Source organism: Sebastes fasciatus, chromosome 1 (assembly GCF_043250625.1).
Source record: "Sebastes fasciatus isolate fSebFas1 chromosome 1, fSebFas1.pri, whole genome shotgun sequence".
Lineage (NCBI taxonomy): Eukaryota > Metazoa > Chordata > Actinopteri > Perciformes > Sebastidae > Sebastes > Sebastes fasciatus.
In genome coordinates, this window is record NC_133795.1 from 41555848 (window position 1) to 41581596 (window position 25749).

The 25749-nt window shown below is 48.9% G+C and overlaps 53 non-coding genes across 53 annotated transcripts; all 53 read right to left on the bottom strand.

The window, feature by feature from the left end:
• Positions 1-247: 247 nt before the first annotated feature.
• On the bottom strand, positions 248-438 carry LOC141779032 (U2 spliceosomal RNA). The gene has a single exon (XR_012596179.1). It is a non-coding gene; the product is annotated as a U2 spliceosomal RNA (small nuclear RNA).
• A 178-nt stretch (positions 439-616) lies between these two features.
• LOC141780459 (U5 spliceosomal RNA) lies at positions 617-733 on the bottom strand. The gene has a single exon (XR_012596663.1). It is a non-coding gene; the product is annotated as a U5 spliceosomal RNA (small nuclear RNA).
• Positions 734-1184: 451 nt separating this feature from the next.
• On the bottom strand, positions 1185-1375 carry LOC141779211 (U2 spliceosomal RNA). Its single transcript, XR_012596225.1, has one exon. It is a non-coding gene; the product is annotated as a U2 spliceosomal RNA (small nuclear RNA).
• Positions 1376-1553: 178 nt separating this feature from the next.
• Positions 1554-1670, bottom strand: LOC141780217 (U5 spliceosomal RNA). The gene has a single exon (XR_012596589.1). It is a non-coding gene; the product is annotated as a U5 spliceosomal RNA (small nuclear RNA).
• A 461-nt stretch (positions 1671-2131) lies between these two features.
• On the bottom strand, positions 2132-2322 carry LOC141779036 (U2 spliceosomal RNA). Its single transcript, XR_012596180.1, has one exon. It is a non-coding gene; the product is annotated as a U2 spliceosomal RNA (small nuclear RNA).
• Positions 2323-2500: 178 nt separating this feature from the next.
• On the bottom strand, positions 2501-2617 carry LOC141780225 (U5 spliceosomal RNA). Its single transcript, XR_012596591.1, has one exon. It is a non-coding gene; the product is annotated as a U5 spliceosomal RNA (small nuclear RNA).
• Positions 2618-3078: 461 nt separating this feature from the next.
• Positions 3079-3269, bottom strand: LOC141779042 (U2 spliceosomal RNA). Its single transcript, XR_012596181.1, has one exon. It is a non-coding gene; the product is annotated as a U2 spliceosomal RNA (small nuclear RNA).
• A 178-nt stretch (positions 3270-3447) lies between these two features.
• On the bottom strand, positions 3448-3564 carry LOC141779773 (U5 spliceosomal RNA). The gene has a single exon (XR_012596425.1). It is a non-coding gene; the product is annotated as a U5 spliceosomal RNA (small nuclear RNA).
• A 461-nt stretch (positions 3565-4025) lies between these two features.
• LOC141779049 (U2 spliceosomal RNA) lies at positions 4026-4216 on the bottom strand. The gene has a single exon (XR_012596182.1). It is a non-coding gene; the product is annotated as a U2 spliceosomal RNA (small nuclear RNA).
• Positions 4217-4394: 178 nt separating this feature from the next.
• On the bottom strand, positions 4395-4511 carry LOC141780340 (U5 spliceosomal RNA). Its single transcript, XR_012596625.1, has one exon. It is a non-coding gene; the product is annotated as a U5 spliceosomal RNA (small nuclear RNA).
• Positions 4512-4972: 461 nt separating this feature from the next.
• LOC141779215 (U2 spliceosomal RNA) lies at positions 4973-5163 on the bottom strand. Its single transcript, XR_012596226.1, has one exon. It is a non-coding gene; the product is annotated as a U2 spliceosomal RNA (small nuclear RNA).
• Positions 5164-5341: 178 nt separating this feature from the next.
• LOC141780232 (U5 spliceosomal RNA) lies at positions 5342-5458 on the bottom strand. The gene has a single exon (XR_012596592.1). It is a non-coding gene; the product is annotated as a U5 spliceosomal RNA (small nuclear RNA).
• Positions 5459-5919: 461 nt separating this feature from the next.
• LOC141779053 (U2 spliceosomal RNA) lies at positions 5920-6110 on the bottom strand. Its single transcript, XR_012596184.1, has one exon. It is a non-coding gene; the product is annotated as a U2 spliceosomal RNA (small nuclear RNA).
• Positions 6111-6288: 178 nt separating this feature from the next.
• Positions 6289-6405, bottom strand: LOC141780433 (U5 spliceosomal RNA). The gene has a single exon (XR_012596654.1). It is a non-coding gene; the product is annotated as a U5 spliceosomal RNA (small nuclear RNA).
• Positions 6406-6866: 461 nt separating this feature from the next.
• LOC141779659 (U2 spliceosomal RNA) lies at positions 6867-7057 on the bottom strand. The gene has a single exon (XR_012596383.1). It is a non-coding gene; the product is annotated as a U2 spliceosomal RNA (small nuclear RNA).
• Positions 7058-7235: 178 nt separating this feature from the next.
• On the bottom strand, positions 7236-7352 carry LOC141780238 (U5 spliceosomal RNA). Its single transcript, XR_012596593.1, has one exon. It is a non-coding gene; the product is annotated as a U5 spliceosomal RNA (small nuclear RNA).
• A 461-nt stretch (positions 7353-7813) lies between these two features.
• Positions 7814-8004, bottom strand: LOC141779059 (U2 spliceosomal RNA). Its single transcript, XR_012596185.1, has one exon. It is a non-coding gene; the product is annotated as a U2 spliceosomal RNA (small nuclear RNA).
• A 178-nt stretch (positions 8005-8182) lies between these two features.
• Positions 8183-8299, bottom strand: LOC141779778 (U5 spliceosomal RNA). The gene has a single exon (XR_012596426.1). It is a non-coding gene; the product is annotated as a U5 spliceosomal RNA (small nuclear RNA).
• A 461-nt stretch (positions 8300-8760) lies between these two features.
• Positions 8761-8951, bottom strand: LOC141779071 (U2 spliceosomal RNA). Its single transcript, XR_012596187.1, has one exon. It is a non-coding gene; the product is annotated as a U2 spliceosomal RNA (small nuclear RNA).
• Positions 8952-9129: 178 nt separating this feature from the next.
• LOC141780453 (U5 spliceosomal RNA) lies at positions 9130-9246 on the bottom strand. Its single transcript, XR_012596661.1, has one exon. It is a non-coding gene; the product is annotated as a U5 spliceosomal RNA (small nuclear RNA).
• A 461-nt stretch (positions 9247-9707) lies between these two features.
• LOC141779216 (U2 spliceosomal RNA) lies at positions 9708-9898 on the bottom strand. The gene has a single exon (XR_012596227.1). It is a non-coding gene; the product is annotated as a U2 spliceosomal RNA (small nuclear RNA).
• Positions 9899-10076: 178 nt separating this feature from the next.
• On the bottom strand, positions 10077-10193 carry LOC141780243 (U5 spliceosomal RNA). The gene has a single exon (XR_012596594.1). It is a non-coding gene; the product is annotated as a U5 spliceosomal RNA (small nuclear RNA).
• A 461-nt stretch (positions 10194-10654) lies between these two features.
• LOC141779075 (U2 spliceosomal RNA) lies at positions 10655-10845 on the bottom strand. Its single transcript, XR_012596188.1, has one exon. It is a non-coding gene; the product is annotated as a U2 spliceosomal RNA (small nuclear RNA).
• A 178-nt stretch (positions 10846-11023) lies between these two features.
• Positions 11024-11140, bottom strand: LOC141780343 (U5 spliceosomal RNA). The gene has a single exon (XR_012596629.1). It is a non-coding gene; the product is annotated as a U5 spliceosomal RNA (small nuclear RNA).
• Positions 11141-11601: 461 nt separating this feature from the next.
• On the bottom strand, positions 11602-11792 carry LOC141779079 (U2 spliceosomal RNA). The gene has a single exon (XR_012596190.1). It is a non-coding gene; the product is annotated as a U2 spliceosomal RNA (small nuclear RNA).
• A 178-nt stretch (positions 11793-11970) lies between these two features.
• On the bottom strand, positions 11971-12087 carry LOC141779789 (U5 spliceosomal RNA). Its single transcript, XR_012596432.1, has one exon. It is a non-coding gene; the product is annotated as a U5 spliceosomal RNA (small nuclear RNA).
• A 461-nt stretch (positions 12088-12548) lies between these two features.
• LOC141779217 (U2 spliceosomal RNA) lies at positions 12549-12739 on the bottom strand. The gene has a single exon (XR_012596228.1). It is a non-coding gene; the product is annotated as a U2 spliceosomal RNA (small nuclear RNA).
• Positions 12740-12917: 178 nt separating this feature from the next.
• On the bottom strand, positions 12918-13034 carry LOC141780349 (U5 spliceosomal RNA). The gene has a single exon (XR_012596630.1). It is a non-coding gene; the product is annotated as a U5 spliceosomal RNA (small nuclear RNA).
• A 461-nt stretch (positions 13035-13495) lies between these two features.
• Positions 13496-13686, bottom strand: LOC141779084 (U2 spliceosomal RNA). Its single transcript, XR_012596191.1, has one exon. It is a non-coding gene; the product is annotated as a U2 spliceosomal RNA (small nuclear RNA).
• Positions 13687-13864: 178 nt separating this feature from the next.
• On the bottom strand, positions 13865-13981 carry LOC141780163 (U5 spliceosomal RNA). The gene has a single exon (XR_012596575.1). It is a non-coding gene; the product is annotated as a U5 spliceosomal RNA (small nuclear RNA).
• Positions 13982-14442: 461 nt separating this feature from the next.
• Positions 14443-14633, bottom strand: LOC141779451 (U2 spliceosomal RNA). Its single transcript, XR_012596304.1, has one exon. It is a non-coding gene; the product is annotated as a U2 spliceosomal RNA (small nuclear RNA).
• A 178-nt stretch (positions 14634-14811) lies between these two features.
• On the bottom strand, positions 14812-14928 carry LOC141780356 (U5 spliceosomal RNA). The gene has a single exon (XR_012596633.1). It is a non-coding gene; the product is annotated as a U5 spliceosomal RNA (small nuclear RNA).
• Positions 14929-15389: 461 nt separating this feature from the next.
• On the bottom strand, positions 15390-15580 carry LOC141779218 (U2 spliceosomal RNA). The gene has a single exon (XR_012596229.1). It is a non-coding gene; the product is annotated as a U2 spliceosomal RNA (small nuclear RNA).
• A 178-nt stretch (positions 15581-15758) lies between these two features.
• Positions 15759-15875, bottom strand: LOC141780248 (U5 spliceosomal RNA). Its single transcript, XR_012596596.1, has one exon. It is a non-coding gene; the product is annotated as a U5 spliceosomal RNA (small nuclear RNA).
• Positions 15876-16336: 461 nt separating this feature from the next.
• Positions 16337-16527, bottom strand: LOC141779089 (U2 spliceosomal RNA). Its single transcript, XR_012596192.1, has one exon. It is a non-coding gene; the product is annotated as a U2 spliceosomal RNA (small nuclear RNA).
• A 178-nt stretch (positions 16528-16705) lies between these two features.
• LOC141780170 (U5 spliceosomal RNA) lies at positions 16706-16822 on the bottom strand. The gene has a single exon (XR_012596576.1). It is a non-coding gene; the product is annotated as a U5 spliceosomal RNA (small nuclear RNA).
• A 461-nt stretch (positions 16823-17283) lies between these two features.
• Positions 17284-17474, bottom strand: LOC141779093 (U2 spliceosomal RNA). The gene has a single exon (XR_012596193.1). It is a non-coding gene; the product is annotated as a U2 spliceosomal RNA (small nuclear RNA).
• A 178-nt stretch (positions 17475-17652) lies between these two features.
• On the bottom strand, positions 17653-17769 carry LOC141780361 (U5 spliceosomal RNA). Its single transcript, XR_012596635.1, has one exon. It is a non-coding gene; the product is annotated as a U5 spliceosomal RNA (small nuclear RNA).
• A 461-nt stretch (positions 17770-18230) lies between these two features.
• On the bottom strand, positions 18231-18421 carry LOC141779232 (U2 spliceosomal RNA). Its single transcript, XR_012596232.1, has one exon. It is a non-coding gene; the product is annotated as a U2 spliceosomal RNA (small nuclear RNA).
• A 178-nt stretch (positions 18422-18599) lies between these two features.
• On the bottom strand, positions 18600-18716 carry LOC141780254 (U5 spliceosomal RNA). Its single transcript, XR_012596598.1, has one exon. It is a non-coding gene; the product is annotated as a U5 spliceosomal RNA (small nuclear RNA).
• A 461-nt stretch (positions 18717-19177) lies between these two features.
• LOC141779100 (U2 spliceosomal RNA) lies at positions 19178-19368 on the bottom strand. The gene has a single exon (XR_012596196.1). It is a non-coding gene; the product is annotated as a U2 spliceosomal RNA (small nuclear RNA).
• Positions 19369-19546: 178 nt separating this feature from the next.
• LOC141779795 (U5 spliceosomal RNA) lies at positions 19547-19663 on the bottom strand. Its single transcript, XR_012596434.1, has one exon. It is a non-coding gene; the product is annotated as a U5 spliceosomal RNA (small nuclear RNA).
• A 461-nt stretch (positions 19664-20124) lies between these two features.
• Positions 20125-20315, bottom strand: LOC141779107 (U2 spliceosomal RNA). The gene has a single exon (XR_012596198.1). It is a non-coding gene; the product is annotated as a U2 spliceosomal RNA (small nuclear RNA).
• A 178-nt stretch (positions 20316-20493) lies between these two features.
• LOC141780366 (U5 spliceosomal RNA) lies at positions 20494-20610 on the bottom strand. Its single transcript, XR_012596636.1, has one exon. It is a non-coding gene; the product is annotated as a U5 spliceosomal RNA (small nuclear RNA).
• Positions 20611-21071: 461 nt separating this feature from the next.
• Positions 21072-21262, bottom strand: LOC141779236 (U2 spliceosomal RNA). Its single transcript, XR_012596233.1, has one exon. It is a non-coding gene; the product is annotated as a U2 spliceosomal RNA (small nuclear RNA).
• A 178-nt stretch (positions 21263-21440) lies between these two features.
• On the bottom strand, positions 21441-21557 carry LOC141780261 (U5 spliceosomal RNA). The gene has a single exon (XR_012596599.1). It is a non-coding gene; the product is annotated as a U5 spliceosomal RNA (small nuclear RNA).
• A 461-nt stretch (positions 21558-22018) lies between these two features.
• On the bottom strand, positions 22019-22209 carry LOC141779479 (U2 spliceosomal RNA). The gene has a single exon (XR_012596320.1). It is a non-coding gene; the product is annotated as a U2 spliceosomal RNA (small nuclear RNA).
• A 178-nt stretch (positions 22210-22387) lies between these two features.
• Positions 22388-22504, bottom strand: LOC141780372 (U5 spliceosomal RNA). The gene has a single exon (XR_012596637.1). It is a non-coding gene; the product is annotated as a U5 spliceosomal RNA (small nuclear RNA).
• A 461-nt stretch (positions 22505-22965) lies between these two features.
• On the bottom strand, positions 22966-23156 carry LOC141779241 (U2 spliceosomal RNA). The gene has a single exon (XR_012596237.1). It is a non-coding gene; the product is annotated as a U2 spliceosomal RNA (small nuclear RNA).
• Positions 23157-23334: 178 nt separating this feature from the next.
• On the bottom strand, positions 23335-23451 carry LOC141780270 (U5 spliceosomal RNA). The gene has a single exon (XR_012596601.1). It is a non-coding gene; the product is annotated as a U5 spliceosomal RNA (small nuclear RNA).
• A 461-nt stretch (positions 23452-23912) lies between these two features.
• LOC141779464 (U2 spliceosomal RNA) lies at positions 23913-24103 on the bottom strand. Its single transcript, XR_012596315.1, has one exon. It is a non-coding gene; the product is annotated as a U2 spliceosomal RNA (small nuclear RNA).
• Positions 24104-24281: 178 nt separating this feature from the next.
• On the bottom strand, positions 24282-24398 carry LOC141780429 (U5 spliceosomal RNA). Its single transcript, XR_012596652.1, has one exon. It is a non-coding gene; the product is annotated as a U5 spliceosomal RNA (small nuclear RNA).
• A 461-nt stretch (positions 24399-24859) lies between these two features.
• On the bottom strand, positions 24860-25050 carry LOC141779246 (U2 spliceosomal RNA). The gene has a single exon (XR_012596240.1). It is a non-coding gene; the product is annotated as a U2 spliceosomal RNA (small nuclear RNA).
• Between the last annotated feature and the right edge of the window lie 699 nt (positions 25051-25749).

Here is a 25749-nt window from a genome sequence, read left to right on the forward strand (position 1 = left end):
TCTTGCTGCCGATTCGACGCTGCACTTTTCCCCCAGTTGTCACAGCTTATAGAGCCATTTCTGACTGAGACCCCCCAATGACGTTCTATATGGAACCTCAGTGAGGAGTCAACAGAGCCTTTTTTAGCCACGACTCCAGGCAGCAAAGACCACCATCCACTGTGACTCACGTGTCTTTCAGTGCAGTGTCAAATTGAGCGACTTGCCGCTCAGTTTGCGTTGGTATTTGGTTTTCCACAAGGTAGGAGAAGGGTGCACCGTTCCCAGCGGCACTGCAATACCGGGTCGATGCGTGGAGTGAATGGAGCAAGCCCCTTTTTCAGCTCCTGATGCTAAAAATCCATTTAATATGTTGTCCCCTTATAGAGGACATATCAGATATTAAACTGATAAGAACAGATACTACACTTGATCTTAGCCAAAAGGCCGAGAAGCGATGACCTCCAACTGTTTGCTGCCCGACCCCAGCTCCATGCACAGTTGTCACTTGTTGTGGTGCAGTACTTTTTATTTGGGCAAAACCATGGCTGCTGCTTAGCATCCCCGCCCAAGCCCTTCATGGTGAAGCAGCTAAATCTAGCTGAAGACAGCTTTTTTGTCTTTCACAAATGCACAAGGCTCAGCCAAACGGCAAAGCCTGCTAAAAATAGGTTTAACTCATTGGTGTCCCTCTCCATGGAAGTCTTTCGTAAAAGGCGAAAGACTTGTACGTTATGAAGAGAAACCAGAGTAAGTACAGCCCTATCTCGAGAGCAGTCCAAGACACTAGGTGTCCCAGTCAATGCGGTCACGGTAAGCCTGACTTGGCGTGCCACGTTCCAAATCCGAGGCCACACCCATTCCCCCACCCTGTCCCCGTGGCAATATTCCCTCTGGCCTGTTTTTTTTCTTCTGCCAATCAAAAGTGCAAGTCCAGCTGCATCTTTTTGAGGCTTTGTCTTGCTGCCGATTCGACGCTGCACTTTTCCCCCAGTTGTCACGGCTTATAGAGCCATTTCTGACTGAGACCCCCCAATGACGTTCTATATGGAACCTCAGTGAGGAGTCAACAGAGCCTTTTTTAGCCACGACTCCAGGCAGCAAAGACCACCATCCACTGTGACTCACGTGTCTTTCAGTGCAGTGTCAAATTGAGCGACTTGCCGCTCGGTTTGCGTTGGTATTTGGTTTTCCACAAGGTAGGAGAAGGGTGCACCGTTCCCAGCGGCACTGCAATACCGGGTCGATGCGTGGAGTGAATGGAGCAAGCCCCTTTTTCAGCTCCTGATGCTAAAAATCCGTTTAATATGTTGTCCCCTTATAGAGGACATATCAGATATTAAACTGATAAGAACAGATACTACACTTGATCTTAGCCAAAAGGCCGAGAAGCGATGACCTCCAACTGTTTGCTGCCCGACCCCAGCTCCATGCACAGTTGTCACTTGTTGTGGTGCAGTACTTTTTATTTGGGCAAAACCATGGCTGCTGCTTAGCATCCCCGCCCAAGCCCTTCATGGTGAAGCAGCTAAATCTAGCTGAAGACAGCTTTTTTGTCTTTCACAAATGCACAAGGCTCAGCCAAACGGCAAAGCCTGCTAAAAATAGGTTTAACTCATTGGTGTCCCTCTCCACGGAAATCTTTAGTAAAAGGCGAAAGACTTGTACGTTATGAAGAGAAACCAGAGTAAGTACAGCCCTATCTCGAGAGCAGTCCAAGACACTAGGTGTCCCAGTCAATGCGGTCACGGTAAGCCTCACTTGGCGTGCCACGTTCCAAATCCGAGGCCACACCCATTCCCCCACCCTGTCCCCCACTGTCACGGTGGCAATATTCCGTCTGGCCTGTTTGTTTTTTTCTGCCAATCAAAAGTGCAAGTCTAGCTGCATCTTTTTGAGGCTTTGTCTTGCTGCCGATTCGACGCTGCACTTTTCCCCCAGTTGTCACAGCTTATAGAGCCATTTCTGACTGAGACCCCCCAATGACGTTCTATATGGAACCTCAGTGAGGAGTCAACAGAGCCTTTTTTAGCCACGACTCCAGGCAGCAAAGACCACCATCCACTGTGACTCACGTGTCTTTCAGTGCAGTGTCAAATTGAGCGACTTGCCGCTCGGTTTGCGTTGGTATTTGGTTTTCCACAAGGTAGGAGAAGGGTGCACCGTTCCCAGCGGCACTGCAATACCGGGTCGATGCGTGGAGTGAATGGAGCAAGCCCCTTTTTCAGCTCCTGATGCTAAAAATCCATTTAATATGTTGTCCCCTTATAGAGGACATATCAGATATTAAACTGATAAGAACAGATACTACACTTGATCTTAGCCAAAAGGCCGAGAAGCGATGACCTCCAACTGTTTGCTGCCCGACCCCAGCTCCATGCACAGTTGTCACTTGTTGTGGTGCAGTACTTTTTATTTGGGCAAAACCATGGCTGCTGCTTAGCATCCCCGCCCAAGCCCTTCATGGTGAAGCAGCTAAATCTAGCTGAAGACAGCTTTTTTGTCTTTCACAAATGCACAAGGCTCAGCCAAACGGCAAAGCCTGCTAAAAATAGGTTTAACTCATTGGTGTCCCTCTCCACGGAAATCTTTAGTAAAAGGCGAAAGACTTGTACGTTATGAAGAGAAACCAGAGTAAGTACAGCCCTATCTCGAGAGCAGTCCAAGACACTAGGTGTCCCAGTCAATGCGGTCACGGTAAGCCTCACTTGGCGTGCCACGTTCCAAATCCGAGGCCACACCCATTCCCCCACCCTGTCCCCCACTGTCACGGTGGCAATATTCCGTCTGGCCTGTTTGTTTTTTTCTGCCAATCAAAAGTGCAAGTCTAGCTGCATCTTTTTGAGGCTTTGTCTTGCTGCCGATTCGACGCTGCACTTTTCCCCCAGTTGTCACAGCTTATAGAGCCATTTCTGACTGAGACCCCCCAATGACGTTCTATATGGAACCTCAGTGAGGAGTCAACAGAGCCTTTTTTAGCCACGACTCCAGGCAGCAAAGACCACCATCCACTGTGACTCACGTGTCTTTCAGTGCAGTGTCAAATTGAGCGACTTGCCGCTCGGTTTGCGTTGGTATTTGGTTTTCCACAAGGTAGGAGAAGGGTGCACCGTTCCCAGCGGCACTGCAATACCGGGTCGATGCGTGGAGTGAATGGAGCAAGCCCCTTTTTCAGCTCCTGATGCTAAAAATCCATTTAATATGTTGTCCCCTTATAGAGGACATATCAGATATTAAACTGATAAGAACAGATACTACACTTGATCTTAGCCAAAAGGCCGAGAAGCGATGACCTCCAACTGTTTGCTGCCCGACCCCAGCTCCATGCACAGTTGTCACTTGTTGTGGTGCAGTACTTTTTATTTGGGCAAAACCATGGCTGCTGCTTAGCATCCCCGCCCAAGCCCTTCATGGTGAAGCAGCTAAATCTAGCTGAAGACAGCTTTTTTGTCTTTCACAAATGCACAAGGCTCAGCCAAACGGCAAAGCCTGCTAAAAATAGGTTTAACTCATTGGTGTCCCTCTCCACGGAAGTCTTTAGTAAAAGGCGAAAGACTTGTACGTTATGAAGAGAAACCAGAGTAAGTACAGCCCTATCTCGAGAGCAGTCCAAGACACTAGGTGTCCCAGTCAATGCGGTCACGGTAAGCCTCACTTGGCGTGCCACGTTCCAAATCCGAGGCCACACCCATTCCCCCACCCTGTCCCCCACTGTCACGGTGGCAATATTCCGTCTGGCCTGTTTGTTTTTTTCTGCCAATCAAAAGTGCAAGTCTAGCTGCATCTTTTTGAGGCTTTGTCTTGCTGCCGATTCGACGCTGCACTTTTCCCCCAGTTGTCACAGCTTATAGAGCCATTTCTGACTGAGACCCCCCAATGACGTTCTATATGGAACCTCAGTGAGGAGTCAACAGAGCCTTTTTTAGCCACGACTCCAGGCAGCAAAGACCACCATCCACTGTGACTCACGTGTCTTTCAGTGCAGTGTCAAATTGAGCGACTTGCCGCTCGGTTTGCGTTGGTATTTGGTTTTCCACAAGGTAGGAGAAGGGTGCACCGTTCCCAGCGGCACTGCAATACCGGGTCGATGCGTGGAGTGAATGGAGCAAGCCCCTTTTTCAGCTCCTGATGCTAAAAATCCATTTAATATGTTGTCCCCTTATAGAGGACATATCAGATATTAAACTGATAAGAACAGATACTACACTTGATCTTAGCCAAAAGGCCGAGAAGCGATGACCTCCAACTGTTTGCTGCCCGACCCCAGCTCCATGCACAGTTGTCACTTGTTGTGGTGCAGTACTTTTTATTTGGGCAAAACCATGGCTGCTGCTTAGCATCCCCGCCCAAGCCCTTCATGGTGAAGCAGCTAAATCTAGCTGAAGACAGCTTTTTTGTCTTTCACAAATGCACAAGGCTCAGCCAAACGGCAAAGCCTGCTAAAAATAGGTTTAACTCATTGGTGTCCCTCTCCACGGAAGTCTTTCGTAAAAGGCGAAAGACTTGTACGTTATGAAGAGAAACCAGAGTAAGTACAGCCCTATCTCGAGAGCAGTCCAAGACACTAGGTGTCCCAGTCAATGCGGTCACGGTAAGCCTGACTTGGCGTGCCACGTTCCAAATCCGAGGCCACACCCATTCCCCCACCCTGTCCCCCACTGTCACGGTGGCAATATTCCCTCTAACCTGTTTTTTTTCTTCTGCCAATCAAAAGTGCAAGTCCAGCTGCATCTTTTTGAGGCTTTGTCTTGCTGCCGATTCGACGCTGCACTTTTCCCCCAGTTGTCACGGCTTATAGAGCCATTTCTGACTGAGACCCCCCAATGACGTTCTATATGGAACCTCAGTGAGGAGTCAACAGAGCCTTTTTTAGCCACGACTCCAGGCAGCAAAGACCACCATCCACTGTGACTCACGTGTCTTTCAGTGCAGTGTCAAATTGAGCGACTTGCCGCTCGGTTTGCGTTGGTATTTGGTTTTCCACAAGGTAGGAGAAGGGTGCACCGTTCCCAGCGGCACTGCAATACCGGGTCGATGCGTGGAGTGAATGGAGCAAGCCCCTTTTTCAGCTCCTGATGCTAAAAATCCGTTTAATATGTTGTCCCCTTATAGAGGACATATCAGATATTAAACTGATAAGAACAGATACTACACTTGATCTTAGCCAAAAGGCCGAGAAGCGATGACCTCCAACTGTTTGCTGCCCGACCCCAGCTCCATGCACAGTTGTCACTTGTTGTGGTGCAGTACTTTTTATTTGGGCAAAACCATGGCTGCTGCTTAGCATCCCCGCCCAAGCCCTTCATGGTGAAGCAGCTAAATCTAGCTGAAGACAGCTTTTTTGTCTTTCACAAATGCACAAGGCTCAGCCAAACGGCAAAGCCTGCTAAAAATAGGTTTAACTCATTGGTGTCCCTCTCCACGGAAATCTTTAGTAAAAGGCGAAAGACTTGTACGTTATGAAGAGAAACCAGAGTAAGTACAGCCCTATCTCGAGAGCAGTCCAAGACACTAGGTGTCCCAGTCAATGCGGTCACGGTAAGCCTCACTTGGCGTGCCACGTTCCAAATCCGAGGCCACACCCATTCCCCCACCCTGTCCCCCACTGTCACGGTGGCAATATTCCGTCTGGCCTGTTTGTTTTTTTCTGCCAATCAAAAGTGCAAGTCTAGCTGCATCTTTTTGAGGCTTTGTCTTGCTGCCGATTCGACGCTGCACTTTTCCCCCAGTTGTCACAGCTTATAGAGCCATTTCTGACTGAGACCCCCCAATGACGTTCTATATGGAACCTCAGTGAGGAGTCAACAGAGCCTTTTTTAGCCACGACTCCAGGCAGCAAAGACCACCATCCACTGTGACTCACGTGTCTTTCAGTGCAGTGTCAAATTGAGCGACTTGCCGCTCGGTTTGCGTTGGTATTTGGTTTTCCACAAGGTAGGAGAAGGGTGCACCGTTCCCAGCGGCACTGCAATACCGGGTCGATGCGTGGAGTGAATGGAGCAAGCCCCTTTTTCAGCTCCTGATGCTAAAAATCCATTTAATATGTTGTCCCCTTATAGAGGACATATCAGATATTAAACTGATAAGAACAGATACTACACTTGATCTTAGCCAAAAGGCCGAGAAGCGATGACCTCCAACTGTTTGCTGCCCGACCCCAGCTCCATGCACAGTTGTCACTTGTTGTGGTGCAGTACTTTTTATTTGGGCAAAACCATGGCTGCTGCTTAGCATCCCCGCCCAAGCCCTTCATGGTGAAGCAGCTAAATCTAGCTGAAGACAGCTTTTTTGTCTTTCACAAATGCACAAGGCTCAGCCAAACGGCAAAGCCTGCTAAAAATAGGTTTAACTCATTGGTGTCCCTCTCCACGGAAGTCTTTCGTAAAAGGCGAAAGACTTGTACATTATGAAGAGAAACCAGAGTAAGTACAGCCCTATCTCGAGAGCAGTCCAAGACACTAGGTGTCCCAGTCAATGCGGTCACGGTAAGCCTGACTTGGCGTGCCACGTTCCAAATCCGAGGCCACACCCATTCCCCCACCCTGTCCCCCACTGTCACGGTGGCAATATTCCCTCTGGCCTGTTTTTTTTCTTCTGCCAATCAAAAGTGCAAGTCCAGCTGCATCTTTTTGAGGCTTTGTCTTGCTGCCGATTCGACGCTGCACTTTTCCCCCAGTTGTCACGGCTTATAGAGCCATTTCTGACTGAGACCCCCCAATGACGTTCTATATGGAACCTCAGTGAGGAGTCAACAGAGCCTTTTTTAGCCACGACTCCAGGCAGCAAAGACCACCATCCACTGTGACTCACGTGTCTTTCAGTGCAGTGTCAAATTGAGCGACTTGCCGCTCGGTTTGCGTTGGTATTTGGTTTTCCACAAGGTAGGAGAAGGGTGCACCGTTCCCAGCGGCACTGCAATACCGGGTCGATGCGTGGAGTGAATGGAGCAAGCCCCTTTTTCAGCTCCTGATGCTAAAAATCCATTTAATATGTTGTCCCCTTATAGAGCACATATCAGATATTAAACTGATAAGAACAGATACTACACTTGATCTTAGCCAAAAGGCCGAGAAGCGATGACCTCCAACTGTTTGCTGCCCGACCCCAGCTCCATGCACAGTTGTCACTTGTTGTGGTGCAGTACTTTTTATTTGGGCAAAACCATGGCTGCTGCTTAGCATCCCCGCCCAAGCCCTTCATGGTGAAGCAGCTAAATCTAGCTGAAGACAGCTTTTTTGTCTTTCACAAATGCACAAGGCTCAGCCAAACGGCAAAGCCTGCTAAAAATAGGTTTAACTCATTGGTGTCCCTCTCCACGGAAATCTTTAGTAAAAGGCGAAAGACTTGTACGTTATGAAGAGAAACCAGAGTAAGTACAGCCCTATCTCGAGAGCAGTCCAAGACACTAGGTGTCCCAGTCAATGCGGTCACGGTAAGCCTCACTTGGCGTGCCACGTTCCAAATCCGAGGCCACACCCATTCCCCCACCCTGTCCCCCACTGTCACGGTGGCAATATTCCGTCTGGCCTGTTTGTTTTTTTCTGCCAATCAAAAGTGCAAGTCTAGCTGCATCTTTTTGAGGCTTTGTCTTGCTGCCGATTCGACGCTGCACTTTTCCCCCAGTTGTCACAGCTTATAGAGCCATTTCTGACTGAGACCCCCCAATGACGTTCTATATGGAACCTCAGTGAGGAGTCAACAGAGCCTTTTTTAGCCACGACTCCAGGCAGCAAAGACCACCATCCACTGTGACTCACGTGTCTTTCAGTGCAGTGTCAAATTGAGCGACTTGCCGCTCGGTTTGCGTTGGTATTTGGTTTTCCACAAGGTAGGAGAAGGGTGCACCGTTCCCAGCGGCACTGCAATACCGGGTCGATGCGTGGAGTGAATGGAGCAAGCCCCTTTTTCAGCTCCTGATGCTAAAAATCCATTTAATATGTTGTCCCCTTATAGAGGACATATCAGATATTAAACTGATAAGAACAGATACTACACTTGATCTTAGCCAAAAGGCCGAGAAGCGATGACCTCCAACTGTTTGCTGCCCGACCCCAGCTCCATGCACAGTTGTCACTTGTTGTGGTGCAGTACTTTTTATTTGGGCAAAACCATGGCTGCTGCTTAGCATCCCCGCCCAAGCCCTTCATGGTGAAGCAGCTAAATCTAGCTGAAGACAGCTTTTTTGTCTTTCACAAATGCACAAGGCTCAGCCAAACGGCAAAGCCTGCTAAAAATAGGTTTAACTCATTGGTGTCCCTCTCCACGGAAGTCTTTAGTAAAAGGCGAAAGACTTGTACGTTATGAAGAGAAACCAGAGTAAGTACAGCCCTATCTCGAGAGCAGTCCAAGACACTAGGTGTCCCAGTCAATGCGGTCACGGTAAGCCTCACTTGGCGTGCCACGTTCCAAATCCGAGGCCACACCCATTCCCCCACCCTGTCCCCCACTGTCACGGTGGCAATATTCCGTCTGGCCTGTTTGTTTTTTTCTGCCAATCAAAAGTGCAAGTCTAGCTGCATCTTTTTGAGGCTTTGTCTTGCTGCCGATTCGACGCTGCACTTTTCCCCCAGTTGTCACAGCTTATAGAGCCATTTCTGACTGAGACCCCCCAATGACATTCTATATGGAACCTCAGTGAGGAGTCAACAGAGCCTTTTTTAGCCACGACTCCAGGCAGCAAAGACCACCATCCACTGTGACTCACGTGTCTTTCAGTGCAGTGTCAAATTGAGCGACTTGCCGCTCGGTTTGCGTTGGTATTTGGTTTTCCACAAGGTAGGAGAAGGGTGCACCGTTCCCAGCGGCACTGCAATACCGGGTCGATGCGTGGAGTGAATGGAGCAAGCCCCTTTTTCAGCTCCTGATGCTAAAAATCCATTTAATATGTTGTCCCCTTATAGAGGACATATCAGATATTAAACTGATAAGAACAGATACTACACTTGATCTTAGCCAAAAGGCCGAGAAGCGATGACCTCCAACTGTTTGCTGCCCGACCCCAGCTCCATGCACAGTTGTCACTTGTTGTGGTGCAGTACTTTTTATTTGGGCAAAACCATGGCTGCTGCTTAGCATCCCCGCCCAAGCCCTTCATGGTGAAGCAGCTAAATCTAGCTGAAGACAGCTTTTTTGTCTTTCACAAATGCACAAGGCTCAGCCAAACGGCAAAGCCTGCTAAAAATAGGTTTAACTCATTGGTGTCCCTCTCCACGGAAATCTTTCGTAAAAGGCGAAAGACTTGTACGTTATGAAGAGAAACCAGAGTAAGTACAGCCCTATCTCGAGAGCAGTCCAAGACACTAGGTGTCCCAGTCAATGCGGTCACGGTAAGCCTGACTTGGCGTGCCACGTTCCAAATCCGAGGCCACACCCATTCCCCCACCCTGTCCCCCACTGTCACGGTGGCAATATTCCCTCTGGCCTGTTTTTTTTCTTCTGCCAATCAAAAGTGCAAGTCCAGCTGCATCTTTTTGAGGCTTTGTCTTGCTGCCGATTCGACGCTGCACTTTTCCCCCAGTTGTCACGGCTTATAGAGCCATTTCTGACTGAGACCCCCCAATGACGTTCTATATGGAACCTCAGTGAGGAGTCAACAGAGCCTTTTTTAGCCACGACTCCAGGCAGCAAAGACCACCATCCACTGTGACTCACGTGTCTTTCAGTGCAGTGTCAAATTGAGCGACTTGCCGCTCGGTTTGCGTTGGTATTTGGTTTTCCACAAGGTAGGAGAAGGGTGCACCGTTCCCAGCGGCACTGCAATACCGGGTCGATGCGTGGAGTGAATGGAGCAAGCCCCTTTTTCAGCTCCTGATGCTAAAAATCCGTTTAATATGTTGTCCCCTTATAGAGGACATATCAGATATTAAACTGATAAGAACAGATACTACACTTGATCTTAGCCAAAAGGCCGAGAAGCGATGACCTCCAACTGTTTGCTGCCCGACCCCAGCTCCATGCACAGTTGTCACTTGTTGTGGTGCAGTACTTTTTATTTGGGCAAAACCATGGCTGCTGCTTAGCATCCCCGCCCAAGCCCTTCATGGTGAAGCAGCTAAATCTAGCTGAAGACAGCTTTTTTGTCTTTCACAAATGCACAAGGCTCAGCCAAACGGCAAAGCCTGCTAAAAATAGGTTTAACTCATTGGTGTCCCTCTCCACGGAAATCTTTAGTAAAAGGCGAAAGACTTGTACGTTATGAAGAGAAACCAGAGTAAGTACAGCCCTATATCGAGAGCAGTCCAAGACACTAGGTGTCCCAGTCAATGCGGTCACGGTAAGCCTCACTTGGCGTGCCACGTTCCAAATCCGAGGCCACACCCATTCCCCCACCCTGTCCCCCACTGTCACGGTGGCAATATTCCGTCTGGCCTGTTTGTTTTTTTCTGCCAATCAAAAGTGCAAGTCTAGCTGCATCTTTTTGAGGCTTTGTCTTGCTGCCGATTCGACGCTGCACTTTTCCCCCAGTTGTCACAGCTTATAGAGCCATTTCTGACTGAGACCCCCCAATGACGTTCTATATGGAACCTCAGTGAGGAGTCAACAGAGCCTTTTTTAGCCACGACTCCAGGCAGCAAAGACCACCATCCACTGTGACTCACGTGTCTTTCAGTGCAGTGTCAAATTGAGCGACTTGCCGCTCGGTTTGCGTTGGTATTTGGTTTTCCACAAGGTAGGAGAAGGGTGCACCGTTCCCAGCGGCACTGCAATACCGGGTCGATGCGTGGAGTGAATGGAGCAAGCCCCTTTTTCAGCTCCTGATGCTAAAAATCCATTTAATATGTTGTCCCCTTATAGAGGACATATCAGATATTAAACTGATAAGAACAGATACTACACTTGATCTTAGCCAAAAGGCCGAGAAGCGATGACCTCCAACTGTTTGCTGCCCGACCCCAGCTCCATGCACAGTTGTCACTTGTTGTGGTGCAGTACTTTTTATTTGGGCAAAACCATGGCTGCTGCTTAGCATCCCCGCCCAAGCCCTTCATGGTGAAGCAGCTAAATCTAGCTGAAGACAGCTTTTTTGTCTTTCACAAATGCACAAGGCTCAGCCAAACGGCAAAGCCTGCTAAAAATAGGTTTAACTCATTGGTGTCCCTCTCCACGGAAGTCTTTCGTAAAAGGCGAAAGACTTGTACGTTATGAAGAGAAACCAGAGTAAGTACAGCCCTATCTCGAGAGCAGTCCAAGACACTAGGTGTCCCAGTCAATGCGGTCACGGTAAGCCTGACTTGGCGTGCCACGTTCCAAATCCGAGGCCACACCCATTCCCCCACCCTGTCCCCCACTGTCACGGTGGCAATATTCCCTCTGGCCTGTTTTTTTTCTTCTGCCAATCAAAAGTGCAAGTCCAGCTGCATCTTTTTGAGGCTTTGTCTTGCTGCCGATTCGACGCTGCACTTTTCCCCCAGTTGTCACGGCTTATAGAGCCATTTCTGACTGAGACCCCCCAATGACGTTCTATATGGAACCTCAGTGAGGAGTCAACAGAGCCTTTTTTAGCCACGACTCCAGGCAGCAAAGACCACCATCCACTGTGACTCACGTGTCTTTCAGTGCAGTGTCAAATTGAGCGACTTGCCGCTCGGTTTGCGTTGGTATTTGGTTTTCCACAAGGTAGGAGAAGGGTGCACCGTTCCCAGCGGCACTGCAATACCGGGTCGATGCGTGGAGTGAATGGAGCAAGCCCCTTTTTCAGCTCCTGATGCTAAAAATCCATTTAATATGTTGTCCCCTTATAGAGGACATATCAGATATTAAACTGATAAGAACAGATACTACACTTGATCTTAGCCAAAAGGCCGAGAAGCGATGACCTCCAACTGTTTGCTGCCCGACCCCAGCTCCATGCACAGTTGTCACTTGTTGTGGTGCAGTACTTTTTATTTGGGCAAAACCATGGCTGCTGCTTAGCATCCCCGCCCAAGCCCTTCATGGTGAAGCAGCTAAATCTAGCTGAAGACAGCTTTTTTGTCTTTCACAAATGCACAAGGCTCAGCCAAACGGCAAAGCCTGCTAAAAATAGGTTTAACTCATTGGTGTCCCTCTCCACGGAAGTCTTTAGTAAAAGGCGAAAGACTTGTACGTTATGAAGAGAAACCAGAGTAAGTACAGCCCTATCTCGAGAGCAGTCCAAGACACTAGGTGTCCCAGTCAATGCGGTCACGGTAAGCCTGACTTGGCGTGCCACGTTCCAAATCCGAGGCCACACCCATTCCCCCACCCTGTCCCCCACTGTCACGGTGGCAATATTCCGTCTGGCCTGTTTGTTTTTTTCTGCCAATCAAAAGTGCAAGTCTAGCTGCATCTTTTTGAGGCTTTGTCTTGCTGCCGATTCGACGCTGCACTTTTCCCCCAGTTGTCACAGCTTATAGAGCCATTTCTGACTGAGACCCCCCAATGACGTTCTATATGGAACCTCAGTGAGGAGTCAACAGAGCCTTTTTTAGCCACGACTCCAGGCAGCAAAGACCACCATCCACTGTGACTCACGTGTCTTTCAGTGCAGTGTCAAATTGAGCGACTTGCCGCTCGGTTTGCGTTGGTATTTGGTTTTCCACAAGGTAGGAGAAGGGTGCACCGTTCCCAGCGGCACTGCAATACCGGGTCGATGCGTGGAGTGAATGGAGCAAGCCCCTTTTTCAGCTCCTGATGCTAAAAATCCGTTTAATATGTTGTCCCCTTATAGAGGACATATCAGATATTAAACTGATAAGAACAGATACTACACTTGATCTTAGCCAAAAGGCCGAGAAGCGATGACCTCCAACTGTTTGCTGCCCGACCCCAGCTCCATGCACAGTTGTCACTTGTTGTGGTGCAGTACTTTTTATTTGGGCAAAACCATGGCTGCTGCTTAGCATCCCCGCCCAAGCCCTTCATGGTGAAGCAGCTAAATCTAGCTGAAGACAGCTTTTTTGTCTTTCACAAATGCACAAGGCTCAGCCAAACGGCAAAGCCTGCTAAAAATAGGTTTAACTCATTGGTGTCCCTCTCCACGGAAGTCTTTCGTAAAAGGCGAAAGACTTGTACGTTATGAAGAGAAACCAGAGTAAGTACAGCCCTATCTCGAGAGCAGTCCAAGACACTAGGTGTCCCAGTCAATGCGGTCACGGTAAGCCTGACTTGGCGTGCCACGTTCCAAATCCGAGGCCACACCCATTCCCCCACCCTGTCCCCCACTGTCACGGTGGCAATATTCCCTCTGGCCTGTTTTTTTTCTTCTGCCAATCAAAAGTGCAAGTCCAGCTGCATCTTTTTGAGGCTTTGTCTTGCTGCCGATTCGACGCTGCACTTTTCCCCCAGTTGTCACGGCTTATAGAGCCATTTCTGACTGAGACCCCCCAATGACGTTCTATATGGAACCTCAGTGAGGAGTCAACAGAGCCTTTTTTAGCCACGACTCCAGGCAGCAAAGACCACCATCCACTGTGACTCACGTGTCTTTCAGTGCAGTGTCAAATTGAGCGACTTGCCGCTCGGTTTGCGTTGGTATTTGGTTTTCCACAAGGTAGGAGAAGGGTGCACCGTTCCCAGCGGCACTGCAATACCGGGTCGATGCGTGGAGTGAATGGAGCAAGCCCCTTTTTCAGCTCCTGATGCTAAAAATCCATTTAATATGTTGTCCCCTTATAGAGGACATATCAGATATTAAACTGATAAGAACAGATACTACACTTGATCTTAGCCAAAAGGCCGAGAAGCGATGACCTCCAACTGTTTGCTGCCCGACCCCAGCTCCATGCACAGTTGTCACTTGTTGTGGTGCAGTACTTTTTATTTGGGCAAAACCATGGCTGCTGCTTAGCATCCCCGCCCAAGCCCTTCATGGTGAAGCAGCTAAATCTAGCTGAAGACAGCTTTTTTGTCTTTCACAAATGCACAAGGCTCAGCCAAACGGCAAAGCCTGCTAAAAATAGGTTTAACTCATTGGTGTCCCTCTCCACGGAAGTCTTTAGTAAAAGGCGAAAAACTTGTACGTTATGAAGAGAAACCAGAGTAAGTACAGCCCTATCTCGAGAGCAGTCCAAGACACTAGGTGTCCCAGTCAATGCGGTCACGGTAAGCCTGACTTGGCGTGCCACGTTCCAAATCCGAGGCCACACCCATTCCCCCACCCTGTCCCCCACTGTCACGGTGGCAATATTCCGTCTGGCCTGTTTGTTTTTTTCTGCCAATCAAAAGTGCAAGTCTAGCTGCATCTTTTTGAGGCTTTGTCTTGCTGCCGATTCGACGCTGCACTTTTCCCCCAGTTGTCACAGCTTATAGAGCCATTTCTGACTGAGACCCCCCAATGACGTTCTATATGGAACCTCAGTGAGGAGTCAACAGAGCCTTTTTTAGCCACGACTCCAGGCAGCAAAGACCACCATCCACTGTGACTCACGTGTCTTTCAGTGCAGTGTCAAATTGAGCGACTTGCCGCTCGGTTTGCGTTGGTATTTGGTTTTCCACAAGGTAGGAGAAGGGTGCACCGTTCCCAGCGGCACTGCAATACCGGGTCGATGCGTGGAGTGAATGGAGCAAGCCCCTTTTTCAGCTCCTGATGCTAAAAATCCATTTAAAATGTTGTCCCCTTATAGAGGACATATCAGATATTAAACTGATAAGAACAGATACTACACTTGATCTTAGCCAAAAGGCCGAGAAGCGATGACCTCCAACTGTTTGCTGCCCGACCCCAGCTCCATGCACAGTTGTCACTTGTTGTGGTGCAGTACTTTTTATTTGGGCAAAACCATGGCTGCTGCTTAGCATCCCCGCCCAAGCCCTTCATGGTGAAGCAGCTAAATCTAGCTGAAGACAGCTTTTTTGTCTTTCACAAATGCACAAGGCTCAGCCAAACGGCAAAGCCTGCTAAAAATAGGTTTAACTCATTGGTGTCCCTCTCCACGGAAGTCTTTCGTAAAAGGCGAAAGACTTGTACGTTATGAAGAGAAACCAGAGTAAGTACAGCCCTATCTCGAGAGCAGTCCAAGACACTAGGTGTCCCAGTCAATGCGGTCACGGTAAGCCTGACTTGGCGTGCCACGTTCCAAATCCGAGGCCACACCCATTCCCCCACCCTGTCCCCCACTGTCACGGTGGCAATATTCCCTCTGGCCTGTTTTTTTTCTTCTGCCAATCAAAAGTGCAAGTCCAGCTGCATCTTTTTGAGGCTTTGTCTTGCTGCCGATTCGACGCTGCACTTTTCCCCCAGTTGTCACGGCTTATAGAGCCATTTCTGACTGAGACCCCCCAATGACGTTCTATATGGAACCTCAGTGAGGAGTCAACAGAGCCTTTTTTAGCCACGACTCCAGGCAGCAAAGACCACCATCCACTGTGACTCACGTGTCTTTCAGTGCAGTGTCAAATTGAGCGACTTGCCGCTCGGTTTGCGTTGGTATTTGGTTTTCCACAAGGTAGGAGAAGGGTGCACCGTTCCCAGCGGCACTGCAATACCGGGTCGATGCGTGGAGTGAATGGAGCAAGCCCCTTTTTCAGCTCCTGATGCTAAAAATCCGTTTAATATGTTGTCCCCTTATAGAGGACATATCAGATATTAAACTGATAAGAACAGATACTACACTTGATCTTAGCCAAAAGGCCGAGAAGCGATGACCTCCAACTGTTTGCTGCCCGACCCCAGCTCCATGCACAGTTGTCACTTGTTGTGGTGCAGTACTTTTTATTTGGGCAAAACCATGGCTGCTGCTTAGCATCCCCGCCCAAGCCCTTCATGGTGAAGCAGCTAAATCTAGCTGAAGACAGCTTTTTTGTCTTTCACAAATGCACAAGGCTCAGCCAAACGGCAAAGCCTGCTAAAAATAGGTTTAACTCATTGGTGTCCCTCTCCACGGAAATCTTTAGTAAAAGGCGAAAGACTTGTACGTTATGAAGAGAAACCAGAGTAAGTACAGCCCTATCTCGAGAGCAGTCCAAGACACTAGGTGTCCCAGTCAATGCGGTCACGGTAAGCCTCACTTGGCGTGCCACGTTCCAAATCCGAGGCCACACCCATTCCCCCACCCTGTCCCCCACTGTCACGGTGGCAATATTCCGTCTGGCCTGTTTGTTTTTTTCTGCCAATCAAAAGTGCAAGTCTAGCTGCATCTTTTTGAGGCTTTGTCTTGCTGCCGATTCGACGCTGCACTTTTCCCCCAGTTGTCACAGCTTATAGAGCCATTTCTGACTGAGACCCCCCAATGACGTTCTATATGGAACCTCAGTGAGGAGTCAACAGAGCCTTTTTTAGCCACGACTCCAGGCAGCAAAGACCACCATCCACTGTGACTCACGTGTCTTTCAGTGCAGTGTCAAATTGAGCGACTTGCCGCTCGGTTTGCGTTGGTATTTGGTTTTCCACAAGGTAGGAGAAGGGTGCACCGTTCCCAGCGGCACTGCAATACCGGGTCGATGCGTGGAGTGAATGGAGCAAGCCCCTTTTTCAGCTCCTGATGCTAAAAATCCATTTAATATGTTGTCCCCTTATAGAGGACATATCAGATATTAAACTGATAAGAACAGATACTACACTTGATCTTAGCCAAAAGGCCGAGAAGCGATGACCTCCAACTGTTTGCTGCCCGACCCCAGCTCCATGCACAGTTGTCACTTGTTGTGGTGCAGTACTTTTTATTTGGGCAAAACCATGGCTGCTGCTTAGCATCCCCGCCCAAGCCCTTCATGGTGAAGCAGCTAAATCTAGCTGAAGACAGCTTTTTTGTCTTTCACAAATGCACAAGGCTCAGCCAAACGGCAAAGCCTGCTAAAAATAGGTTTAACTCATTGGTGTCCCTCTCCACGGAAGTCTTTAGTAAAAGGCGAAAAACTTGTACGTTATGAAGAGAAACCAGAGTAAGTACAGCCCTATCTCGAGAGCAGTCCAAGACACTAGGTGTCCCAGTCAATGCGGTCACGGTAAGCCTGACTTGGCGTGCCACGTTCCAAATCCGAGGCCACACCCATTCCCCCACCCTGTCCCCCACTGTCACGGTGGCAATATTCCGTCTGGCCTGTTTGTTTTTTTCTGCCAATCAAAAGTGCAAGTCTAGCTGCATCTTTTTGAGGCTTTGTCTTGCTGCCGATTCGACGCTGCACTTTTCCCCCAGTTGTCACAGCTTATAGAGCCATTTCTGACTGAGACCCCCCAATGACGTTCTATATGGAACCTCAGTGAGGAGTCAACAGAGCCTTTTTTAGCCACGACTCCAGGCAGCAAAGACCACCATCCACTGTGACTCACGTGTCTTTCAGTGCAGTGTCAAATTGAGCGACTTGCCGCTCGGTTTGCGTTGGTATTTGGTTTTCCACAAGGTAGGAGAAGGGTGCACCGTTCCCAGCGGCACTGCAATACCGGGTCGATGCGTGGAGTGAATGGAGCAAGCCCCTTTTTCAGCTCCTGATGCTAAAAATCCATTTAATATGTTGTCCCCTTATAGAGGACATATCAGATATTAAACTGATAAGAACAGATACTACACTTGATCTTAGCCAAAAGGCCGAGAAGCGATGACCTCCAACTGTTTGCTGCCCGACCCCAGCTCCATGCACAGTTGTCACTTGTTGTGGTGCAGTACTTTTTATTTGGGCAAAACCATGGCTGCTGCTTAGCATCCCCGCCCAAGCCCTTCATGGTGAAGCAGCTAAATCTAGCTGAAGACAGCTTTTTTGTCTTTCACAAATGCACAAGGCTCAGCCAAACGGCAAAGCCTGCTAAAAATAGGTTTAACTCATTGGTGTCCCTCTCCACGGAAGTCTTTCGTAAAAGGCGAAAGACTTGTACGTTATGAAGAGAAACCAGAGTAAGTACAGCCCTATCTCGAGAGCAGTCCAAGACACTAGGTGTCCCAGTCAATGCGGTCACGGTAAGCCTGACTTGGCGTGCCACGTTCCAAATCCGAGGCCACACCCATTCCCCCACCCTGTCCCCCACTGTCACGGTGGCAATATTCCCTCTGGCCTGTTTTTTTTCTTCTGCCAATCAAAAGTGCAAGTCCAGCTGCATCTTTTTGAGGCTTTGTCTTGCTGCCGATTCGACGCTGCACTTTTCCCCCAGTTGTCACGGCTTATAGAGCCATTTCTGACTGAGACCCCCCAATGACGTTCTATATGGAACCTCAGTGAGGAGTCAACAGAGCCTTTTTTAGCCACGACTCCAGGCAGCAAAGACCACCATCCACTGTGACTCACGTGTCTTTCAGTGCAGTGTCAAATTGAGCGACTTGCCGCTCGGTTTGCGTTGGTATTTGGTTTTCCACAAGGTAGGAGAAGGGTGCACCGTTCCCAGCGGCACTGCAATACCGGGTCGATGCGTGGAGTGAATGGAGCAAGCCCCTTTTTCAGCTCCTGATGCTAAAAATCCGTTTAATATGTTGTCCCCTTATAGAGGACATATCAGATATTAAACTGATAAGAACAGATACTACACTTGATCTTAGCCAAAAGGCCGAGAAGCGATGACCTCCAACTGTTTGCTGCCCGACCCCAGCTCCATGCACAGTTGTCACTTGTTGTGGTGCAGTACTTTTTATTTGGGCAAAACCATGGCTGCTGCTTAGCATCCCCGCCCAAGCCCTTCATGGTGAAGCAGCTAAATCTAGCTGAAGACAGCTTTTTTGTCTTTCACAAATGCACAAGGCTCAGCCAAACGGCAAAGCCTGCTAAAAATAGGTTTAACTCATTGGTGTCCCTCTCCACGGAAATCTTTAGTAAAAGGCGAAAGACTTGTACGTTATGAAGAGAAACCAGAGTAAGTACAGCCCTATCTCGAGAGCAGTCCAAGACACTAGGTGTCCCAGTCAATGCGGTCACGGTAAGCCTCACTTGGCGTGCCACGTTCCAAATCCGAGGCCACACCCATTCCCCCACCCTGTCCCCCACTGTCACGGTGGCAATATTCCGTCTGGCCTGTTTGTTTTTTTCTGCCAATCAAAAGTGCAAGTCTAGCTGCATCTTTTTGAGGCTTTGTCTTGCTGCCGATTCGACGCTGCACTTTTCCCCCAGTTGTCACAGCTTATAGAGCCATTTCTGACTGAGACCCCCCAATGACGTTCTATATGGAACCTCAGTGAGGAGTCAACAGAGCCTTTTTTAGCCACGACTCCAGGCAGCAAAGACCACCATCCACTGTGACTCACGTGTCTTTCAGTGCAGTGTCAAATTGAGCGACTTGCCGCTCGGTTTGCGTTGGTATTTGGTTTTCCACAAGGTAGGAGAAGGGTGCACCGTTCCCAGCGGCACTGCAATACCGGGTCGATGCGTGGAGTGAATGGAGCAAGCCCCTTTTTCAGCTCCTGATGCTAAAAATCCATTTAATATGTTGTCCCCTTATAGAGGACATATCAGATATTAAACTGATAAGAACAGATACTACACTTGATCTTAGCCAAAAGGCCGAGAAGCGATGACCTCCAACTGTTTGCTGCCCGACCCCAGCTCCATGCACAGTTGTCACTTGTTGTGGTGCAGTACTTTTTATTTGGGCAAAACCATGGCTGCTGCTTAGCATCCCCGCCCAAGCCCTTCATGGTGAAGCAGCTAAATCTAGCTGAAGACAGCTTTTTTGTCTTTCACAAATGCACAAGGCTCAGCCAAACGGCAAAGCCTGCTAAAAATAGGTTTAACTCATTGGTGTCCCTCTCCACGGAAGTCTTTAGTAAAAGGCGAAAGACTTGTACGTTATGAAGAGAAACCAGAGTAAGTACAGCCCTATCTCGAGAGCAGTCCAAGACACTAGGTGTCCCAGTCAATGCGGTCACGGTAAGCCTCACTTGGCGTGCCACGTTCCAAATCCGAGGCCACACCCATTCCCCCACCCTGTCCCCCACTGTCACGGTGGCAATATTCCGTCTGGCCTGTTTGTTTTTTTCTGCCAATCAAAAGTGCAAGTCTAGCTGCATCTTTTTGAGGCTTTGTCTTGCTGCCGATTCGACGCTGCACTTTTCCCCCAGTTGTCACAGCTTATAGAGCCATTTCTGACTGAGACCCCCCAATGACGTTCTATATGGAACCTCAGTGAGGAGTCAACAGAGCCTTTTTTAGCCACGACTCCAGGCAGCAAAGACCACCATCCACTGTGACTCACGTGTCTTTCAGTGCAGTGTCAAATTGAGCGACTTGCCGCTCGGTTTGCGTTGGTATTTGGTTTTCCACAAGGTAGGAGAAGGGTGCACCGTTCCCAGCGGCACTGCAATACCGGGTCGATGCGTGGAGTGAATGGAGCAAGCCCCTTTTTCAGCTCCTGATGCTAAAAATCCATTTAATATGTTGTCCCCTTATAGAGGACATATCAGATATTAAACTGATAAGAACAGATACTACACTTGATCTTAGCCAAAAGGCCGAGAAGCGATGACCTCCAACTGTTTGCTGCCCGACCCCAGCTCCATGCACAGTTGTCACTTGTTGTGGTGCAGTACTTTTTATTTGGGCAAAACCATGGCTGCTGCTTAGCATCCCCGCCCAAGCCCTTCATGGTGAAGCAGCTAAATCTAGCTGAAGACAGCTTTTTTGTCTTTCACAAATGCACAAGGCTCAGCCAAACGGCAAAGCCTGCTAAAAATAGGTTTAACTCATTGGTGTCCCTCTCCACGGAAGTCTTTCGTAAAAGGCGAAAGACTTGTACGTTATGAAGAGAAACCAGAGTAAGTACAGCCCTATCTCGAGAGCAGTCCAAGACACTAGGTGTCCCAGTCAATGCGGTCACGGTAAGCCTGACTTGGCGTGCCACGTTCCAAATCCGAGGCCACACCCATTCCCCCACCCTGTCCCCCACTGTCACGGTGGCAATATTCCCTCTGGCCTGTTTTTTTTCTTCTGCCAATCAAAAGTGCAAGTCCAGCTGCATCTTTTTGAGGCTTTGTCTTGCTGCCGATTCGACGCTGCACTTTTCCCCCAGTTGTCACGGCTTATAGAGCCATTTCTGACTGAGACCCCCCAATGACGTTCTATATGGAACCTCAGTGAGGAGTCAACAGAGCCTTTTTTAGCCACGACTCCAGGCAGCAAAGACCACCATCCACTGTGACTCACGTGTCTTTCAGTGCAGTGTCAAATTGAGCGACTTGCCGCTCGGTTTGCGTTGGTATTTGGTTTTCCACAAGGTAGGAGAAGGGTGCACCGTTCCCAGCGGCACTGCAATACCGGGTCGATGCGTGGAGTGAATGGAGCAAGCCCCTTTTTCAGCTCCTGATGCTAAAAATCCGTTTAATATGTTGTCCCCTTATAGAGGACATATCAGATATTAAACTGATAAGAACAGATACTACACTTGATCTTAGCCAAAAGGCCGAGAAGCGATGACCTCCAACTGTTTGCTGCCCGACCCCAGCTCCATGCACAGTTGTCACTTGTTGTGGTGCAGTACTTTTTATTTGGGCAAAACCATGGCTGCTGCTTAGCATCCCCGCCCAAGCCCTTCATGGTGAAGCAGCTAAATCTAGCTGAAGACAGCTTTTTTGTCTTTCACAAATGCACAAGGCTCAGCCAAACGGCAAAGCCTGCTAAAAATAGGTTTAACTCATTGGTGTCCCTCTCCACGGAAATCTTTAGTAAAAGGCGAAAGACTTGTACGTTATGAAGAGAAACCAGAGTAAGTACAGCCCTATCTCGAGAGCAGTCCAAGACACTAGGTGTCCCAGTCAATGCGGTCACGGTAAGCCTCACTTGGCGTGCCACGTTCCAAATCCGAGGCCACACCCATTCCCCCACCCTGTCCCCCACTGTCACGGTGGCAATATTCCGTCTGGCCTGTTTGTTTTTTTCTGCCAATCAAAAGTGCAAGTCTAGCTGCATCTTTTTGAGGCTTTGTCTTGCTGCCGATTCGACGCTGCACTTTTCCCCCAGTTGTCACAGCTTATAGAGCCATTTCTGACTGAGACCCCCCAATGACGTTCTATATGGAACCTCAGTGAGGAGTCAACAGAGCCTTTTTTAGCCACGACTCCAGGCAGCAAAGACCACCATCCACTGTGACTCACGTGTCTTTCAGTGCAGTGTCAAATTGAGCGACTTGCCGCTCGGTTTGCGTTGGTATTTGGTTTTCCACAAGGTAGGAGAAGGGTGCACCGTTCCCAGCGGCACTGCAATACCGGGTCGATGCGTGGAGTGAATGGAGCAAGCCCCTTTTTCAGCTCCTGATGCTAAAAATCCATTTAATATGTTGTCCCCTTATAGAGAACATATCAGATATTAAACTGATAAGAACAGATACTACACTTGATCTTAGCCAAAAGGCCGAGAAGCGATGACCTCCAACTGTTTGCTGCCCGACCCCAGCTCCATGCACAGTTGTCACTTGTTGTGGTGCAGTACTTTTTATTTGGGCAAAACCATGGCTGCTGCTTAGCATCCCCGCCCAAGCCCTTCATGGTGAAGCAGCTAAATCTAGCTGAAGACAGCTTTTTTGTCTTTCACAAATGCACAAGGCTCAGCCAAACGGCAAAGCCTGCTAAAAATAGGTTTAACTCATTGGTGTCCCTCTCCACGGAAGTCTTTCGTAAAAGGCGAAAGACTTGTACGTTATGAAGAGAAACCAGAGTAAGTACAGCCCTATCTCGAGAGCAGTCCAAGACACTAGGTGTCCCAGTCAATGCGGTCACGGTAAGCCTGACTTGGCGTGCCACGTTCCAAATCCGAGGCCACACCCATTCCCCCACCCTGTCCCCCACTGTCACGGTGGCAATATTCCCTCTGGCCTGTTTTTTTTCTTCTGCCAATCAAAAGTGCAAGTCCAGCTGCATCTTTTTGAGGCTTTGTCTTGCTGCCGATTCGACGCTGCACTTTTCCCCCAGTTGTCACGGCTTATAGAGCCATTTCTGACTGAGACCCCCCAATGACGTTCTATATGGAACCTCAGTGAGGAGTCAACAGAGCCTTTTTTAGCCACGACTCCAGGCAGCAAAGACCACCATCCACTGTGACTCACGTGTCTTTCAGTGCAGTGTCAAATTGAGCGACTTGCCGCTCGGTTTGCGTTGGTATTTGGTTTTCCACAAGGTAGGAGAAGGGTGCACCGTTCCCAGCGGCACTGCAATACCGGGTCGATGCGTGGAGTGAATGGAGCAAGCCCCTTTTTCAGCTCCTGATGCTAAAAATCCGTTTAATATGTTGTCCCCTTATAGAGGACATATCAGATATTAAACTGATAAGAACAGATACTACACTTGATCTTAGCCAAAAGGCCGAGAAGCGATGACCTCCAACTGTTTGCTGCCCGACCCCAGCTCCATGCACAGTTGTCACTTGTTGTGGTGCAGTACTTTTTATTTGGGCAAAACCATGGCTGCTGCTTAGCATCCCCGCCCAAGCCCTTCATGGTGAAGCAGCTAAATCTAGCTGAAGACAGCTTTTTTGTCTTTCACAAATGCACAAGGCTCAGCCAAACGGCAAAGCCTGCTAAAAATAGGTTTAACTCATTGGTGTCCCTCTCCACGGAAATCTTTAGTAAAAGGCGAAAGACTTGTACGTTATGAAGAGAAACCAGAGTAAGTACAGCCCTATCTCGAGAGCAGTCCAAGACACTAGGTGTCCCAGTCAATGCGGTCACGGTAAGCCTCACTTGGCGTGCCACGTTCCAAATCCGAGGCCACACCCATTCCCCCACCCTGTCCCCCACTGTCACGGTGGCAATATTCCGTCTGGCCTGTTTGTTTTTTTCTGCCAATCAAAAGTGCAAGTCTAGCTGCATCTTTTTGAGGCTTTGTCTTGCTGCCGATTCGACGCTGCACTTTTCCCCCAGTTGTCACAGCTTATAGAGCCATTTCTGACTGAGACCCCCCAATGACGTTCTATATGGAACCTCAGTGAGGAGTCAACAGAGCCTTTTTTAGCCACGACTCCAGGCAGCAAAGACCACCATCCACTGTGACTCACATGTCTTTCAGTGCAGTGTCAAATTGAGCGACTTGCCGCTCGGTTTGCGTTGGTATTTGGTTTTCCACAAGGTAGGAGAAGAGTGCACCGTTCCCAGCGGCACTGCAATACCGGGTCGATGCGTGGAGTGAATGGAGCAAGCCCCTTTTTCAGCTCCTGATGCTAAAAATCCATTTAATATGTTGTCCCCTTATAGAGGACATATCAGATATTAAACTGATAAGAACAGATACTACACTTGATCTTAGCCAAAAGGCCGAGAAGCGATGACCTCCAACTGTTTGCTGCCCGACCCCAGCTCCATGCACAGTTGTCACTTGTTGTGGTGCAGTACTTTTTATTTGGGCAAAACCATGGCTGCTGCTTAGCATCCCCGCCCAAGCCCTTCATGGTGAAGCAGCTAAATCTAGCTGAAGACAGCTTTTTTGTCTTTCACAAATGCACAAGGCTCAGCCAAACGGCAAAGCCTGCTAAAAATAGGTGTAACTCATTGGTGTCCCTCTCCACGGAAGTCTTTCGTAAAAGGCGAAAGACTTGTACGTTATGAAGAGAAACCAGAGTAGGTACAGCCCTATCTCGAGAGCAGTCCAAGACACTAGGTGTCCCAGTCAATGCGGTCACGGTAAGCCTGACTTGGCGTGCCACGTTCCAAATCCGAGGCCACACCCATTCCCCCACCCTGTCCCCCACTGTCACGGTGGCAATATTCCCTCTGGCCTGTTTTTTTTCTTCTGCCAATCAAAAGTGCAAGTCCAGCTGCATCTTTTTGAGGCTTTGTCTTGCTGCCGATTCGACGCTGCACTTTTCCCCCAGTTGTCACGGCTTATAGAGCCATTTCTGACTGAGACCCCCCAATGACGTTCTATATGGAACCTCAGTGAGGAGTCAACAGAGCCTTTTTTAGCCACGACTCCAGGCAGCAAAGACCACCATCCACTGTGACTCACGTGTCTTTCAGTGCAGTGTCAAATTGAGCGACTTGCCGCTCGGTTTGCGTTGGTATTTGGTTTTCCACAAGGTAGGAGAAGGGTGCACCGTTCCCAGCGGCACTGCAATACCGGGTCGATGCGTGGAGTGAATGGAGCAAGCCCCTTTTTCAGCTCCTGATGCTAAAAATCCGTTTAATATGTTGTCCCCTTATAGAGGACATATCAGATATTAAACTGATAAGAACAGATACTACACTTGATCTTAGCCAAAAGGCCGAGAAGCGATGACCTCCAACTGTTTGCTGCCCGACCCCAGCTCCATGCACAGTTGTCACTTGTTGTGGTGCAGTACTTTTTATTTGGGCAAAACCATGGCTGCTGCTTAGCATCCCCGCCCAAGCCCTTCATTTTTTTTTTTTTTTTTTTTTTTTGAAAATATTTATTGACACCTTATTTCAAACACATTTCATAAAAAACGTCACATACATACAAGTAACACTTTTAAAATACAACAATTCAGACAATAAATAATGCAATCTGTAAAAACATCTTGGCCAATGAAAGCAATTCAATTAGGAGGCATTACAGATAAAATTGTCATCAGTTAAAGTGTACATTAAAGGTTTCATCTTGTGTATGTCCATGTGTGTTAAGTGTCCATATTAAAGGTCTTTAAAATGGAGAGCAGTTGTTAAAATGCTCTCTTCCATCGCTGTGCAGGAGAGGAGTGAGTCCCTACCAAGGGTGACTCATTTCGCTCCCCCAAACAGATTGGTTCTCTCGGGATCCTGTGGTGGTGCTCAGAGGAGATCCCCACCCTGTTGCTCCTTCCCACCTGCCTCACCCGGAGAGTCAGGCCGCTGCTGCCGTGACCTTTTATTGTGTGGCTCCGGCTCCTTCATCCGAATGGGCACAGAGGCGATTCTTCTTTGTGGCTCTGATCTTGGCATGCCGCGTGCAGCTTCGACCGCCCGGACCGTCGCCA